We start from the raw sequence: 18779 nt of genomic DNA, 5'->3' as shown, positions 1-18779 counted from the left end.
GTCTGATGCAAATGATTCAAACACATGCCATTTGAATGTGATAGAGGAAGAGGCTGAAACCAGGGCATGACGCATGGGCCGAGGACTGGAACCGCGCACAAGTGGGCATGGAATTCAAGATGGATTCCTAGTATAGTATAGGGAATATTCTACAAGAATATTCCTGGAACATTTTTATTCTTGTGGCATATTGAAGATTCCCTAAGGGACCTAGAGGTGAAAGTTATAAAACCTAGTCAATTTTATACTCATTTTTCATGAAATTTCATAAGGAATCCACTAGTGCAGTCAGAATTGGGATCTGAGTAGCAGAATTTTAGGTCACTCCCAGAAGTGAGGTATTTCCATGTATTTTGACATGTACCATTTCATTTCATTGAGATAATATAGAGGCCTCTCAACTTTGAAGCTATGCCTAGAGACGTAGCTCACACATTGTGAGTGAACTTCATTAACAAATCTTGGTGCATTGTATATGATGTCTTTCCTATTTGTTGCTTCTTCATGGATGTTGCATTTATGGTATTTTCATTTTCTTTGAGAAATTTTCATCACCGAAGAAAAGATCCTAAACCATTCATAAGGACTTCTAGATTTTTTGCTTACATATTCATCCATTGAGGTCTTATGAGATCCTCTTCTTCTATTTCTAGCACATTCATTTCTTCCACAATTTATTTCCTTATGACCAAAATTATTACAAGCCTAATCAATAGCCATTGAAGAAATTTTGATACTTGGACATGAAAGGCCTTCTTAAATGAATTGTTCTTTTGAACTCATTCTAACTATCTTTATGAGAAAAATCAAATCTTTGTTGTTTCTTTACTCCATTTTTGGTGTTTCTTGTATTGTTGATAGGGTTATGTCTCTGCTAGTCCTTAGCATCATTTTTGACTTTGCTTGCATTGTTGACAAATCATTTAATCACATTAGCATAGTTCTTAGGTTCTTCTTTGCACTCATTTTCTTATGTCTTTTTGCTTGATTCTCCCTTGAAGCGCTCATTATTTTATTTATCACTAAGACTTGTTTTCTTAAAGGGATACCTATGGAAGTTGAGGATGTTATCTAGTACTTTAGTCCTTTTTACAAACTTTAAATTATGATTGAAATGAGCATTTTCTTTCTCTCGTTCCTTTCTCAAAGAAACAACCTTCTCAAAGTTTATTTCCTTTTTATTCAAATGAATTATTAGTATTTGTTCTATTCTATTAGCCTCTTCTAGTTCTATCTTTAGGAGGATGATTGTTGTTTCATGAAAATCATGATCTTTATTTTCATATTTCTATAATATTTCCTTCTATTTTTTATTCTTTCCTCTGCGTCTAACTATGTCATATAGTGCACTAACAAGTTTTACCTAAACATCTGCCTTCCCTTCAACATGTTCTTACTCTAAATCTAATATCCCTTTATCAATATTTTGATCCTCCATGGCCATGAGTAGTAATTATTCTTTCTTTTTCATCAAATCCATGTCCATCACTCTCTTTTAATGAGCTACCATCTTCTTTTGAATAAAATATTTTCTTCTTGAGAGATATTTCCTTTTTATGCTTATAAGATTTACTTTTATCTTTATTTTCTTATTCAACATCATTGTCCTCCAATTTTTCATGTGGACATTTAGAATAAAAATGACATATCCCGCCACAATTAAAACATTTGAATGGTTGCTTATCTTTATATTTGGTAGATCCTCTTTTCAGATTTCTCACAATGAGATTCTTCAGCGTCAAATTCAATGTTGGAATAATCATGGGGTTCATGTCATTTTGTTTTCTTTGATGCTTTGAAGGATACTCCTTTAATATTGACTTCTCTTTTCTAATGCTCATTTCATATGCAATGAATATTCCACGTAGTTCAACCATCTTCAAATATTTCATTTTTCAACAATTGAAACCTTTACATTAAATCTCAAGGGAAGATATCTCAACACTTTTTGAACAATCACTAATTCATCAATATTTTCATCAAATCCTATAATGGTACTCACAACCTCATCTACAGGAAGAAATAATCGTGCAATGTCTTCTTTTTCATTCATTTTTAAACTCTCAAATTACATTCTATGAGTGTGAATCTTTTTCCTATTCCCCTTTTCAACTCCTTCATAGCTACTTTGAAGCTTGATCCAAATATATTTAGTAGACTCACACTGCATTACTTTGAAAAATCTTTTATTCTACAAGGCCACATAAATGGCATTCATTATTTTTTCATTATTTACAAAGGCTCTTTTACCATCTTGATCATTTGGAGGAGTTGTTAGAACTTGATAACCATCCACAACATATAGCCAAATTTCAGCACCAATAGACATCAAATATGTCGTCATCCTTACCTTCCAATAGGCATAATTTGTTCCATCAAATAGTGTAGCTCTATTCGAGAAAGAACCATCTTGATTGGCCATTTGTCTCTCTGAGATCTAGCTTCGCGTGGTTAGACTAATTTTGAAGGAACCTACTTTGATACCAATTGTTGGATTCATAATTATACTGGGAGGGGGGTTGAATCAGTACAAGACACTTTTTTACTCATTTAAAACATTGAGACACCATAAAAACCAAACTCATAAGAAGAACATGCAACACAGGATATACGTGGAAATATTTTAAGGAGAAAACCATGAAAATTATTTTAATTGATTGTTCTTTGTAGGTACCAACCTACAAAAGACACCAATCCCCTCTGTTGATTTGTAGCCACCAACCTACATGAGTGTCAAGCCCTTTATAAGCCCCAGGTTAACCCTAAAATCCCTTATTAAATCCTAGCTATTAAGTTAAACCCTAGATTTCTTGGCATTTTTAAGTCGCAAGGTTCATAAAAAAGGAGACACCAATCCCCTTTGAACTCTGCTCTGTAATATTTTCTATTTTTATCCACTCTTATTTTATGAATCTTTACAATCACCTCATCAATATTTCCTCTATTTCAATTATTTGTAGACACCTCATCAAATATTTTCTCTGCTTGAATCTCTACAATCACTTCATCTAATCCTTGCTTTGAACTAGGAAATTTCCTCATATCCAATCTTATTTACGTTGCACTCTTTATTTTCTGACTCTTTATAACCACTTGATTCTCGTCAATTATCAATCCTTTTCTTATAACAAGGCACTTCCTTTAGATCCCAACTTCTAAATTTGTAGACTATGTTATTTGAAATTGTATTGACATTGTTATCATAAGCTTTACTTTTACCATTGCAATTCCTTATTATTTGGTTCTTCCTTCAACCCATTGATTATATCTTGGTGCTCCCTTCAATTCATAGATTTCAAAGCTTGTCATATTCTAACCCGAATACTTTATTTCTCATTTATTTCATAACTACCATAAAGCTTTGTTGTATAGGCACTACATTCAACCCGGCCTTTCAAAAATTGGTGCTTATACACCCAAGCACCTATTTTTCACTTGGATTATGCTTTAACCTTTATAATCTCCCTTCAATCCAACATTTTCAAAGGTTTAATGCTCACACACCATACCTTCATACAAACACCCATACAACATGACTAAGCTCATTTATATTGGGATATCAAGAGAAGTCCCTAAAATTTTTAACACTAGAATCACTTGCAAAACATGAAATTTTTGTGGGCCTTTAGCTATGAGTGCTAGAACTTAGGCACTTTGTGATTGATGGCCATGATTGGGGTCTTCTCTAAAATGTTGATATGCAAAGGACTTTGGAACCTTAAGCATCAAGTGTTGTAACTTTGTAGTTCTACAACCAAACACTTGAACAAAGCAAAAGAGGCCAAACCTCAAATTTTGGTCGTACATACTAAAATACTAGGAAATCACCCAAAACATTTAACACTAGAAAACCTTGCAAAACATGTTTTTTTAGTATGGAGGATGGATAATTGTGTTATTAGTTCTCATCAAATATTTTGTTAGTTGACAGAACTCAGGTGTGAGATATCCTGATAAGTCAAGGGCTCTAATCCTTGAGCACTATAGCTTAGGTTATTCACAACTAAGAGCATACTTGGGAGTTGTTATATCAGAATATCAGGAAAATCCTTGACTTTTCACTTTTTTCCTTTAACAACAATATATCAATATGTCAAAGACTCTTTTTTGAACCAAATATTACACTGAGAGTCGGGGTGAATTAATATGAGAGAAATTTTACTATTTCACAACTTTTCATCAAATTATGTACCAATGATCATAACCATTTGTAGCATCTCAACAAATAAAACAATGCATCAGGAAACTAGAATCACATTAATAAGACATCACGAAGCCATCACATAAACACAGGAGGAAAAATATTTTATGTGGAAACCCATATGGGAGAAAACAACAAAAAAAATTTCTTCTTCTTCAATTCATTACATAAATTTGCAAGCACCAACCTACTGAAGGCATCCACCCCCAAAATTTGCAAGCTGCCACTTGTCATAGGCTACAACCTTATTGAGGCACCAACCTCAAAAATGTGCAAGAAGAAACACATTATAGGCTACAACCTCATTAAGGCACCAGCCTCGATGATGAAAAAGCTTAGACTTGCTCTAGGCTCCAACCTGATTGAGGCTCCAACCTCGTTGGAGGCACCCACCTCCTTCTTCAACTTCCTGTGGACCTCTTTTCAAAATATTTCAAACTACATTCAAATACTCTTCAATCAATATTAGTATTTAAATAGATCATTTTTTATTTTCCTATTACTGTAAATACCCTGGCATACCCTATCCAAACTTTTCTCACCAATCTGGTCACATAAAATTCATCGCAGAACCTATTTCTATCATATACTCAATATAAACCATAATCTACTCATAAGCTACCAAATCATATAATTGAGATTCTAATCATCAAAAATGCATCATCTAGACTCTTCATGCCTTTAGGTTGTTCACCATTGAACCATAATTGTCATGCTTCTTCCGTTTGGAATTAGAATGAGCCCAAAAACCTTTTGAAACTATATAACACCAATAAAAAAATTAAATATTCTAAAAAACAAACAATTATGGGCGTGTTCTGCAAAAAGGAATTTTACAGCCACCAAAAAAGTTTAATACTTTGATAAATTGGGCAAAAATAGTGCACCAAAACCCCTTATTAAAAACAAATATTTGACTGAGTCATCCCAAACTCAAACCCACAACCTACATTATACAAACTATATAGGATAACTAACTGGCCTGATCATTTTGACATGATTGGAGGGTGACATGTTGTCATATTACCAGACTTAGGGCTCAATCCAATAAAAAATGTTGTTGACTACCCATATGAAATTCCACACAACTATATATGGTGCCTTTTTCCCGAGAGCTCGAACTTGCATTAGAAAAATTGTGCTACCATATCAGACTTGTCACAAAACAACACAAAAATGGATTTATTTCAAAGTGATCATCCATCAACTCAACCTTGCTACTGTAAAAAAATTATATGTTAATACTAAAACAATCACCCAGAGCTCGACAAACCAATCGTGCTACCATACAAACTGTGTTAGCATTAGAGTGCTCGCTTGAGAGCTCGACAGATCAATCATGCTACCATACAAACTATGTTAGTGCTTCCCCTGATGCCTCAACCTCTCAACAGATTAATACAAAATTGCATTAGTTCTCACTCGATGGATCTGCCTTGCAATAAACCAATAACAAACCATGTTAATGTTCGACTGAGGGCTTGGGTTCATGATAGACCAATTGTGGCACCATATGAAACTATTTTAACACTCACCCAAGGGCTCAGCCTCACAATAGACTAGTTGTGAAACCATACAAAATTGTGTCAATGCTCACCCAAGGGCTTGACCTTGCAACAAGCTAGTTGTGTCACCATATGAAATTGTTCTAGTGCCCACTCGAGGGCTCGATCTTGCATCAGACTAATCCAAAATTATGATAATTCTTGAGGGCTAGGCATTGCAATAGATAAACATCAAATTTTGTTAATGCTCACAACATGCCAATACAAAACTAAGTTAATGCTCACCCGAGGACTCAACCTCACAACAAACCAATCATGCTACCAAAAAACTTACCACATAACCAAAACATGCTTCATGTTTTTTATTCTACTAATTGATTGTTTTTATGGGTTGTGGCACTATAATATATATTTGTGGGGTGGTCCTAGGAATTTTAAAGTTGGCCTCGAGACTGAACACACATACAAATCTCCTATCATTAATCCTTGTTGTGTGTGCAATTTGAGGCTTAGCCCTTAGATCAAGAAATCATGACCATATGATCACTCTTAAAAGTTTGCACTCAGTCCCATGTGACAGTACCATGAGATCTTGACCTGGGGGTTCATGTTCACTCACATGATTATTTTAGCATGACATGACCATTCCACATCACAGCTTGTGAGGGATGCCATGTGTCACCCATATTTGATCTTTTTTCCAAATAATGTTGTCAAATGTACCTGCCATGTGGTAGTGCCTAGTGGTGCCACAACACCATGTTGATGTCACCCACTAACATCAGTTATTGAGGTCATTTGTTGATTATACAAGGGGTCCATCTCACCCAAATGTATGTTTCCATGTGTCATATTTGTTGATTTTACAGGTGTCTATGTCATCGAATCCGTCCAATCACAATGCACCATGTGTCAACGTAAAATTAGGCCACCATGGCGGGGGCTAATTGTGTACATGGCCACGTTTCGTTTACATCAGCCCATATGGACAATAATAATTTTCCTTGTGTTATCCATAAATAATCCATTACTCATTGGTTAATTGTTGCACATGTTGTCCTATCTTTGTTGTTCAATCTAAGAAAGGTGCACACTCTTTAATAGTGTTAAAGGTCATGCAAGTCTTTCTCATTTTTGTCCTTGACCTGACTAATGAACAATGGATGCATCTAAGAGTTGCACACTTTTTAATGTATTAATATTTTGGGAGTTTGGGCCTATATTTTTGGGCCTTCAATAATGTTGATTTTTAAATCTCCATAACTTCTCATCCAAGAAGAGTTTTTTAAATCTCCATAGGATTGTTAGTGCATAATAAAATTATTAAAAACTTAATAAACTTCAAGATTCCTTTGACTTCACCTGATGAGGTTATGGAAGATATCCAGTTGTCATACTACTTCACCTGATGAGGTTATGCAAGATATCCAGTTGTCTAATACATTCCCTTTAACATCAATGACACTTGTTGTCATCAATGACAACACTATGTGCAACAATATCCCCCTTGGTCATTGATGAAAACACCATCATAAATTGATGCTCATTGGTGTCAATAAGCCAATCATATATATGTATCAAACTCCCATTATCATGGTGTAGAGAAATGCCCCTATTTGACTACAAATATGCTTCCTTATTTCTTTCCTTCTATCAATGCTTGCATTCTCTCCTCCAATATTCTTGTTCCTTTTACTCAAATTCAATGTATGTATAAATGGTTGCATTCTCTCCCCTTTGACATCAATGGAAAAGGGTCTTGGATGTCTACCAAAACTACCATACTCATGTGTTAACTTGATCCTCTGGAGTCTCTGAGTTTATCAATTTTGACAATGTATACATCTTCTAAGTGTCTACCATAACTCCAAAATATTTTCCCATACATGATAAAGTATCCCCCTAATACCATGCTTCCTTTTCTTTCCTAATATAAATGTTTTTATTTTCTAGTGGATGTGATAGAAACTCCCCTTAAGATAATATTATTATCTCTTAATGTTCTTATACTTTCTTGTGGACCTAACCATGATGCTAGTGTTGTAACCTTGATAAAATATTCCATCAATATTTAACCTATATATAAACCCGCTAAAGTCTACGCTTGACACTTATAATTTTCATGGACTTCTCAATGACTACTTTGTTTTGTCTTAGTTGAATTATCTACATGTACATGCCTACCATTATTTTCCATTATTTTTCATCTTGAATCTCCTCATGTCCATGTGCTACCCTTGTGTCAAAGTGCTCATTTTTCCAACATATAATTTCTTCTTCAATTTTTGATTCAATAAGTACTAGTCTTAAAGAAGCCTTCACCATGGAATTAGACCTAAGGGGTCATATATGACTGAGGTTCTTCCTATCTTATTCTACATCCTATAGGAATTAATCCTTGGATTGATAGGAAGACCCTTGTGTCATCTCAAGTTAAGTTTGGAATCTTGTGTTGTATTACCTTCATTGTGACACATGTAACATTCAACATTGAGCTTCAACCTTTATATATTCTTCTAATTTGGTCCAGATGCCTCCATCTAGGTACTTTATCATATACTATATAATTTATCACATCATATGTCCTGCAATCTTGTACTTTGTGCCAAAATTGTTGAGAAATCTAGGGCATTAGTATTAGTTTATTTCTCTTCCATCAGTGACTACTTAGGAATTTCTTTTACTTATTTAGATTAGGATCTTCTTTACGTTAGATTCTTAGTGTTCTTCTTCATCAAACAGTAATCAATGCATGAATATAAATAGACAATATACACAACATGTAGGCTATAAGTGAGGGCAAAAACCTCTCACTTTTTTAGAGGAAAACCCGCACAAATTATTCTTCTAGAAATTCCAATTGACGAATACCAAGACCATGACCCTTGACCTATTTGCCACTCTAAGAGTAAGACACATGTTCTCTTTGAAAGTCAACCTTCTTCTTCTCAACTCTTCATCTTCTTTTTACCTTATTACCATCAAGACATTGTCACCATTGAGATCTTGTCACTGAATTCACATCATGATCTCCTTTTGTGAGACCTTATTGATGTCATATAACTGAGACCTTACTTCTTTTGATGTCACTGAGTTCTTCTTAAGATAGCACAGAAACCAAACTATAGTTTCCTTTTGCACCGAACTGTAATATATCTATACTTCTCTAAATTGTGTATCACAAAGACTCTTGTTGCCACAGTGTTTGCAGAGAATTATGATTCCCTTGACTCCACCAAACTGTAGTATCTTCATCTTAGGATACCAAAACTTTATCTCTAAACTTATTCATTTTCTTCACTGCTTCTATTCACCTGAAATTACAAAGGCATCCAAAATTCCTTGATTTTTGTACCTTGGTATAAGGTTCTTATCTGAATTGTCTTTTGCACTCTTGACCAAATTGAATACAGTGACTTCCCATCGAATTCAAAGTATGATCAAACTTCTGTGATTACCCACTAAAATTGCAGAGGTATCTGAATCCTTGAATTTTCCTTATGCGAAGATCCTAGTTGGGTCTTTATAGTAGCTTTTCCTGTATAGAAGCTGACATGACATATAGTGAAGGGGTGTGTCTCATTAGGTGAGCTGACATGTGTTATTCCATACTGTTTTGGAGGCCGACTTCAAGAGAGGACTATCCTTTTATTTTGGAGGGTTGTTAGACACTTTAATATACTACATATATATATGACACATGCTCAAGAAGATCTCTTCATACATGACATTAATTCTTTTGACTCTAATGATAAATCCTAAGGCTCTCAATGCGAGCCACTAATAAAATAAAATCTCTTGCTCATTAAACCCATGAATCAAGGCATACAAAAATAATTTTATTTCTTTCATTTCATCATTTACAAAGATCATAATTACATGTCATTATGAATACCAAAACTAGTTACACTTTTCAACACTCTCTCTTAACTAGGGAGGTATTCATAATGGTACTTGGTCATTCTCAATATGAAGAATTTCTCATAAGAAGAATTGGGATTTTTAACTCATTTGTATAGCATCATACCAACCAGCATTTATATAGCAACGCCTTGACTAACAACTCTATCTCTCCATAAGATCAGAGAAAAATGCTAGCAAGACAAATGATTTATAGACATCCTCACCATTGTCCCTCTTAGAACATACCCCACCCGAGTTCTCTTAGGATATGCTCCATGAGGACTATTATTTTCTTGGACTCCCCAGTCCCCAAAAGAATATTAGTGACCCACGACTACTTTTCCATGGGATTCCCTATCTCATCCCATAAGAGAATCGGATGACAAATGATTACACAATCCTCCACATTGTCTTCTCAGGTGAAAAACATAAAAACATTTCTATCGCTCCTTCTTATGCCAGGATTTTTTATTCCTTTGATGTACCCATTCCTATCATGGAGGAATGTACCTAAGCTTCTAGCTTAGAAATCTCCAAGTTTCCTTCAAGTAAGAAACTTTCTCAGGCTCCCTCTTAACCAGGGGGATATAGCAGCTCTAGAACACTTAGTTTCTTAAAGAGATCCTTTATTTGATGTCATGAATTTATTTTAAGGAGTCTTCAACTTTTGGGAACTTCTATATAGAAGGCACAAATCATCCATCACTTTTATCCATGAGTTACTCATGTCCCTAACTCATCCGAAAGTGATCCATAAAATTTTCCATCTAGCTTTGCTTCATGTCATTTTGCTTTCATGCCATATTTCTCGGAAGGACGTTACATCCTTCTATATAGTCTTCTTGGAATTCATTCACAAATCTTCCCTTTGACAGTCCTACATAAGACCAACTAGATCTTAGTTAAAAAATAATCACTGAATACTTCAAACCATATTTACCTTTGTGGTGATCTTTCACCATGACATATTTCTGTAAAGCTCAACATCTTGAATGCAAATTGTCACATCCCTCATAGATGTTCAGTGTCAAGGGTATCTATCTCTTTCCAACTTCCATCAGAGTCTTCACATCCTTCTGGGAGATCTTCTAGTCAAATCTTCATGAAACTTCGGATGTTAAATTCCTTCTACCTTCATTGCATATTATCACAATCTCTTCCTATATTTTCACACACTTCATTCCCATGGTCTTCCAATCGGAGTTCCTCAATCGTAATCAAACTCCTCATACTTCATATGAGGACATATTATGTTGATTTCATCTAGTGTGACTCATTCCTTCTGACATTCTTTCATAGGAGGAGATTCCTTGTGACCTGCAACCATATGACATGACTATAATATTAAATATAAGCATACATATCTCATTTTACCTTTAGCTCATCTAGGATTCTTTCAGCAACTTCCTTGATTCAAAATATCTTCAACCCCTTGATTTGCTTCATCTCTCATGACATCATACCATCATTCCACAAGTTCAAGGTCCTAATGAAACACTTGCTTCCTCTTTAGATCGATGAATCCTCATGTTAGTGTCGGTATCGTCATCCCTCCATCAGTGATCAAATTCTCTTGTTGCATTGCATGTTAGGTGTCTCATCTGATCAACTACATTCCATTAGGGTCATGGATCATCTGATGGTAGTGGCATATTATAAATTTTCCCTCATTATCTTTACCTGCTTGCCCATTTTCATACATTTAGGTCATTTGCAGTCATTTTTGGCTTTACATCTACAAAAGTCATTTTCATGGTTTTAGGTCTCATTAGGTCTAGGGTTTTGTCAATAAGGTATTGTAAAAGCTCAAAAATGGTCAGCAGGCACATGAGGAGGTCAAATAAAGTCTCAGCAACAAAAATTTCAATAATCACATGCTCAGTGATTGATTTTTCCTCAAAACCATGTTTTGAGGAAAAACAAAGATTTTATGTTTTATGTGCAAAATTTCATGTAATTTCATTTTTCTATATGTAATAGTTCTGAGATGTAGCCCTGGTCACTTTGCCAAGCTCCTACACTCTAGTTTCTGTAAAAGAATCAAAATTTCAAAGCATTTAGTCCATCAAAGGCAAAAAGCAAGACAAACTGCCCAAAATAGAGTTTGAAAAAGCAAGTGAAAGACAAACATTAGGAAAGTGGGTTTTCATAAGTGAAAAATGAAAATCATTGGTATATAAAGTATTTTCATGTCAAAGAGATCATTTGTGTCCAAAAGTGAATGAGAACAAGTGCAAATCGTGTTTTCAAGCCAAAGGAGCGATTTTGTAGCCAAACTGTTAAAATTTAGAGGCATGGCGCACCTGGCCAGCGCGGCGCACCTGGCTAGGGCGACGCATGCAGCGCAAGGTTTACACAAAAATTTCTAACTGGCCCGATGCACCAGAGAGGCACAACGCACCTGTTAGTGGGCACGACGCACCAGTCTTCAAAGCCTGAAATTCATCCAAATCTTCCTCCAATGCTCCAAAATTTCAAATTCTTCATTCCACAAGTAAGTTAACACCTCCATATTGCCAATGTATGAATTTCCATCAATGTTTATGGTGTTTCAATAGGTTAAAAACAAAACCCTAGTTCCTTGCACAGTTTTGTTGAGAAAACTACCTAGGGTTTGCAAATTACAGTTTTTGCTGTCTAAATTCCATCCTACCATTTTCACATCCCCTCACTACATTCCATTCACCTCTTTTCTCCTTTCTTATTTCACTTACACTTACCTATTCCCCCTATCCCCAAAACCAATAACCCTAATCCCTAACTTCACTTCTCCCAAACCCTAAATTGATATCCCAAAACCCTAAACATCATTCCCCAAACCCTTCCATTTCCAATAACCCTACAAGTAGCATCCCAAATCCCCTATTCATTGTCCCTCATCATCAAATCCCTGTTTTTTAGCAGCAAATACCTATTGTCACTATAAAATCTCTTCATACTCATCTAAAAAACATTAAGCATTGGCAAACATGGAGTTAGATTATTCTTATGACAAAAATGAGGAAATAGTCAGTGACTCCTCCAAAGAAATTCATGCACCAAGGAGACCTCACAAGAGTGGAAAACATAACCGGGAGGAGCCTACTGCACTTACTAAGTTGTTGGCTTGCCCTCTTGCTGTAACATGCTTCCAACATCAATCTTGTTACCAATTTTGTGAGATGGTGGAAAGAGTCAAATACCACCATGAGCTTGCCATACTTTTTGTGCTCCATCTTCACAATGGCTAGGTCAATTTAGTAGGTGTGACATTCACTTTGACACCTAAGACTATAGCTCAAGCAACCGATATTCTGAATGTGGGTGAGTAGTGGAATAAGGGACAGCTGGTCGACAAAGATTATTATGAGCCTTATATCAAGGCTGGTTTTCAGAAGCATGTCAGTAGGGTCTTCCCTTTCAGGTCCTCAAGTGCTCCCATCAGTTTTTCATGAGGCAGGATAGCCTTCACATCAGCAAGAGGTGCATGAGACTCAAACCACTAGTGTGCTAGTGTTTGTCACTTACCAAAAGGGCACAAGGAGATTTTTTTCAACAACAAAACGAGTACTATCTCCACCCGAGGTGGAAGGGGTCTCATTTACTTCAACAGTAGAGCAGGTACAAGACAAGCGTAAGCATCCATTGCATGATGAGGTGCCTTCATAAGGTCAAGAGGCAGATTTCATTCTCATTCAGGATGATGACACTGATTTGGGCTCCCAAAGCTCAAAGCTCAAGGAGATCATTCAGGAGCAGCAAGATGACATTCATCACTTGTCTCTCAACCTGGAAAGAGCCAAGTGGATAACCAATTATCTTGAGCAAAGAAACAAACAATTAGAGGATCAGAAAACCATCATGGAGCTCCAAAACATAAGGGAAAATTGGCAAGCTACCAAGAGGAGGAAAGTCAAGTTGACACCACTTGACCAATAAATTGAAGCTGATCGTGAATCTTGGCTTGAGAGGGAAAATATGCACTTGGAAAAGATGATGGAGAAGGTCAAAAAAGAGAAAAATATGTTGAGGCACATGGCCTATCACTATTTGGGGAGAAACAAAGTTTGTAAAGTAAGAATTAGGACTTTGAAGGCCAAGTTGAGGAAAGCATTGAGGAAAGAGAAAAGAGAAATACAAGCTCTAGATCTTGGTTGAGGCTTTCTTAGCCCAAAATGGCACTTGATGTAGGACACTTAGCCCAAATTTCAAGAAATTTTGGATACTTTTTGTCGAATTTGAATTTTTGGAGCAAAACACAGGTTTTTCTGCCTAGTACACCGCGCCACTTGGCGCGCGCTTTTACTAGGGACCTCCTTTGGAGGAAAACTCAACATTTTTGGGTTCCTTAGGAAAAAATATGAATTCCCGCACATGGCCAAAAACTTTTGTCAAGTTTTGAGCTTCCAAAAGGGTCAAAAACACCTCAAAAATGCCCTTTCTGCCCCTTTTTGGCCACACATGAAGCAGTGTTGGCAGAAATCATTTTTGGAGAGGAAAATGGACACCAAATTCAAGAATTCCACCTGTTATGGAAATTAAACAGATAGACCTTTCCAACAAGTCCACTTGGAGAAAATTTGGTGCACGGGAAGGCCTCCAAAATCAGCTGCAAAAAGGTGCGGCACACAGGATGGAAAATTGACTTTTTTGCCCAAAAACTCTGTTTTTCGCCTAGTTTTTTCTCAGTTTGACTTTTCTCTCCCTCGTAGTCAAACTGATGATGTAATTTGATGTAATTTGATGGATTTTGATTTAAATATGCTAAAATTTCACTCATGGAGGTATATACATCATAAAACGGTAGCTTGAAACTGAATGAATTAGTTTCCTAGGTTTTAAAGGCAAGTTGTTCCACTGCCTACTTTTGAGTTCTTAGTTTAGATCTTGTTGAAACAGATCCTAGACTCATTAATTCGACCCCTAAATCCTATCATAATTTTTTTTTTGCCTATATCTAATAGTTTTTCAATCATTGGTAAAGGTTGGACTCTTGTGAATGCTTTGAGCATTATTGTACATTCATTTCTGCAGTTTGGCAAAGGAATGGACCAGGGTTTGCGGCACTTTGTGGGATTCTTGTGGCAACTTGATGTGGTATTTCTTTTCATTCTACAATGCAAGTTTACATGTGTTTATGTATGCCATCATCTCTCTCTATTCATCTTAACTAAATGAAACAAGGATAAAGGTAGAATTCACTGATGTTGCAGTGCTCTACCTAGGGTTTGTTTAGTTATTTATGTTTTCAGCTATTTGAAGAGGATCCTTGAGACTTTCATGCCCTCTCCAACTCCTAACCAGCCTTAAATCTCCCCATATCACTCAATTTGAAGTACTAAACCATTTTCCTACCTTGCCCCATAGAGCTCTCTGCAAGACTGTGTCCATTCCCCGGACCCAAATCTGCCTTTCACATTTGAGCTAGCAAACCAAAATTACATTCAATCAAACTCCTCTGAGCATATACCTAGCCTAAAATTAGTCTTTACATCAGTCATCTCAAACCTCATTGATAATATTTTCCTGATATTGACAAGGAGAGAGTCCTCTTCCGACCTGGTAGGGCTAGCTACCAGGTTAAGCATGGTTTAATGTTACCCTAGATTCTTCCTTTCTCAGCCTGAGGTAGATTTAGGCCCTAACACCTCCAATGACGATTCCATATCGCATATCCTTATTTAGTAGATGTTTCCTTTTTAAACAGATGTATGATGAGACTTGTCCTAGATGACTTCTTCCTTTGGTCTTCCAATGAGGTTACCAAGAGCTATATCTTCCAAAGTTTACTACCATATATTTTTTTCCAGCAGTCCTTCATGTTTCCCTATGGTGATGTGCTCTTTCTTCTAATGCTTCTACTTCCTCATTTTTGCTTCCTCCACTTCTTTGATGAAATGGACTTCTTCTCTATCCTTCTTTTTATTGTCCTTCTTAAGATAAGGACACTCTTTCCTGTAATGTTCATAGCATTGAATTTTAGCTATGCTCTTCTTTCCTAATATTCAAAACTTCCTTTCCTTCCAACAAAATGTTTGAGTCCTTAACCATCAACTTGTCTTCTTATATCTTGAATAGAAATCACAAGTTGTTGAATGAGGTAACTTTCTTATCCCATGGATATTTGTTATTAGTTAGTGTATTATAGATCAATGATGATTATCTTCTTTCCTAGATCTCGTAGATGAGATCTTATGACGATATCCTTCTTCCTTTGATATATTTATTTTTGTGTATATCAGATCTAATTCATGTGACCTTCTTTATCGTACCTTCAGAGAATGAATTTATCATATGCATCCTTTTGATGTCTCCAATATTGCTATATGAGGGGATCTTTCATAAGTATCCCTTTCCATGAATTTAGAGGAGACCTTTTGAAATGTTCAATGACTTCCAATTCTTTGAGGACTATGTCTATCCTACTTCATGCAAGGAATTTAGATGACCCATCCAATTTATATATTTCCTTGCAAACATGAAGTCGTTTTACCAAATTTATTAAGGAATGAAGGATACTTACTTGACAATTGAAGATGAAATTTTCACCTCGATCACTTTGATGATGGTTGAAGAAGATGCATTAGTGCTCCCTTTTGGATAATCTTCTTCCAAATGAAAAATTGTTTCTTCAATAGAGAAGGTTGCTTATTTTGATGAGGATGATTTTCTACTTCCTTGGATGAACTTCTTAAAGGGTGAGGAGAGAATCCTTGCTTGCTTTATAACCTTGAAAAATATGACAATGCCTTCTTGCCTTCAACATAATTCACTTCTTTGAAATTCTTCTAAGGTTTCAATTTTCTCCAAGTTGATGTGATTTTCATCTTGAAAGTCCTTCAAGCTATATTTCCTTGTAGATAACTTTATGAGGGTCTTTGTGGCCATTTGATGATAGCTATAGAAACAAAATCTCTTGTTGTTACAGACTGCTTCTTTGATCTAGGGTTTGATTCTTCAATGTAGATCTTGATGTTTTGATTTTATAATATTTAACTTGCTTTGATGCCTTCCTTGAAGCTTGATCCTCGAATGTCTCTTTGATTAGATTCCCTTCCTTTGACTTCATCACCTTAGCTCTGATACCATGCTGAGAAATATAGGGAATTAGTATTAGTGGATTTCTCTTCCATTAGTGACTACTTGTGAATGTTTTTTACTTATTTAGATTAGTATTCTCTTTAAGTTAGATTCTTATTGTTCTTATTCATCAAATAGTAACCATTGCATGAACATAAATAGACAAGAGACACAACATGTAGACTATAATCCAGTGCTAAAACCTCTCACTCTTTGAGAGGAAAACCCACACAAATTCTTCTTCTAGAAAATCAAATTAACAAATACCAAGATCATGACCCCTGACCTATTTTCCACTCCAAGACTAAGACACATGTTCTCTTTGACAATCAGCCTTCTTCTTATTGAATCTTCATCTTCTTTTGACCTTCTTACCATCACATTGTCACCATTGAGATATTGTCACTAACTTCACATCGTGATCTCCTTTTGTGAGACCTTCTTGTTGTCATATAATCGAGACTTTACTTCTTATGATGGCACCGAGTCCTTCCTGAGATAGCACCAAAACCAAACTATAGTTTCCTTTTGCACCAAACTATAATATATATACTTCTCCAAACTATGTAACACAAAGACTCTTGTTGTCATTGTTTTGGCAGAGAATTATGAATTTCCTTGACTCCACCGAACTATAGTATCTTCATCTTAGGATATCCAATCTTTATCTATGAACTTAGTCATTTTCTTCACTCCTTATATTCACCTAAAATTACAAAGGCATCTTAAATTCCTTGATTGTTGTACCTTGTCCGAGCTTCTTATCCGAACTATCTTTTTCACTCTTGTCCAAATTGAATACAGTGGCTACCCATCGAATTCAGAGTATGATTGACCTTCTGTGATTACCCACCAAAATTGCAAAGGTATCTGAATCCTTGAACTATCCTTATGCGAAGATCCTAGATGGGTATTTATAGTAGCTTTTCATGTATATAAGCTGACATGACATATAGCGAAGGGGTGTGTCTCATTAGGTGAGCCAACATGTGTTATTCCTTACAGTTTTGGAGGCCGACTTCAAGAGAGGACTATGCTTGTCTTTTGGAGAGTTGTTAGGCACTTTAATAGACTACATAAATATATGACACATGCTCAAGAAGAGATATTCATACATGACATTAATTCTTTTGACTCTAATGATAAATCCTAAGGCTCTCAATGGGAGCCACTAATAAAATAAAATGTTTTTCTCATAAAACCCATGAAGTAAGGTATACAAAAATAATTTTGTTTCTTTCATTTCATCATTTACAAAGATAATAATTACATGTCATTATGAAGACCAACCTAGTTACACTTTTCAACAGAATTTTCATACATGAAAAACAATAACCAAAGAACTTATTTTAAAACATGGATGTAGAGGGATCTTAACCTTCTAAAGATATTCCTTGGAGGAACCTCATTCATTTGTGATTTTGAATGCCTAATCCATTTCTACTTATGGACCTTTTATGAAGATTATATTTCATGGGATATTCCCTTCCTCCATTCTGATTTATTTCATTTTGTGTACTTTTCTTCTTCCTATCTTTATCTTGAGAGTCATTGAAATGAACATTCTTGGCCTAATTCATCATTCACTTTGGATCTTCAAGGGATTTTTTGTTGAATGAAATGAATTTCTAATTGATATTCTTTGGATGATCTTCATTTGATGTGCTTAGTGGACCTTTTTTCTTGGGTTCCTTGCAAATTTATTGATAACCAAGATATGTTTTAATGAGGGGAGACCTTTGCATGTTGAGAATATTATCTAGTGATTCAATCCTTATATGAAACTTTTATTTGAGTTTCTCCAATTCTTCTCTCAAGAGGACATCTTCTTCCTCTAGTCTTTCACAAATGTGTTCCTTCTCGTTTCGTTGTTCTGACAAAAATTCCTTTCCCCTTTTAGCTTCTTTGAGTTCGATCTTGAGAGCAATAATGGTGTCTTCATTTAGATTTTTTTCTTGAAGATATTGCATTATTTGACCTTCCCTTTTTCTGAGGATCTTTATTTCCTTCAATGCATTTCTAATATCTCCTTCATAATATATTTCTGCTTCGGGTTCTTTTGTTTCGGTGATGAATAAAATTTCACCTCTTTCATCATTATTCACACTTTC

This window comes from Pinus tabuliformis, chromosome 2_2 (genome assembly GCF_031772625.1).
Source record: "Pinus tabuliformis cultivar Carrire ecotype Pingquan chromosome 2_2, CPIR1, whole genome shotgun sequence".
In the NCBI taxonomy this organism is placed as follows: Eukaryota; Viridiplantae; Streptophyta; class Pinopsida; order Pinales; family Pinaceae; genus Pinus; species Pinus tabuliformis.
This window is presented reverse-complemented; position numbering follows the sequence as displayed.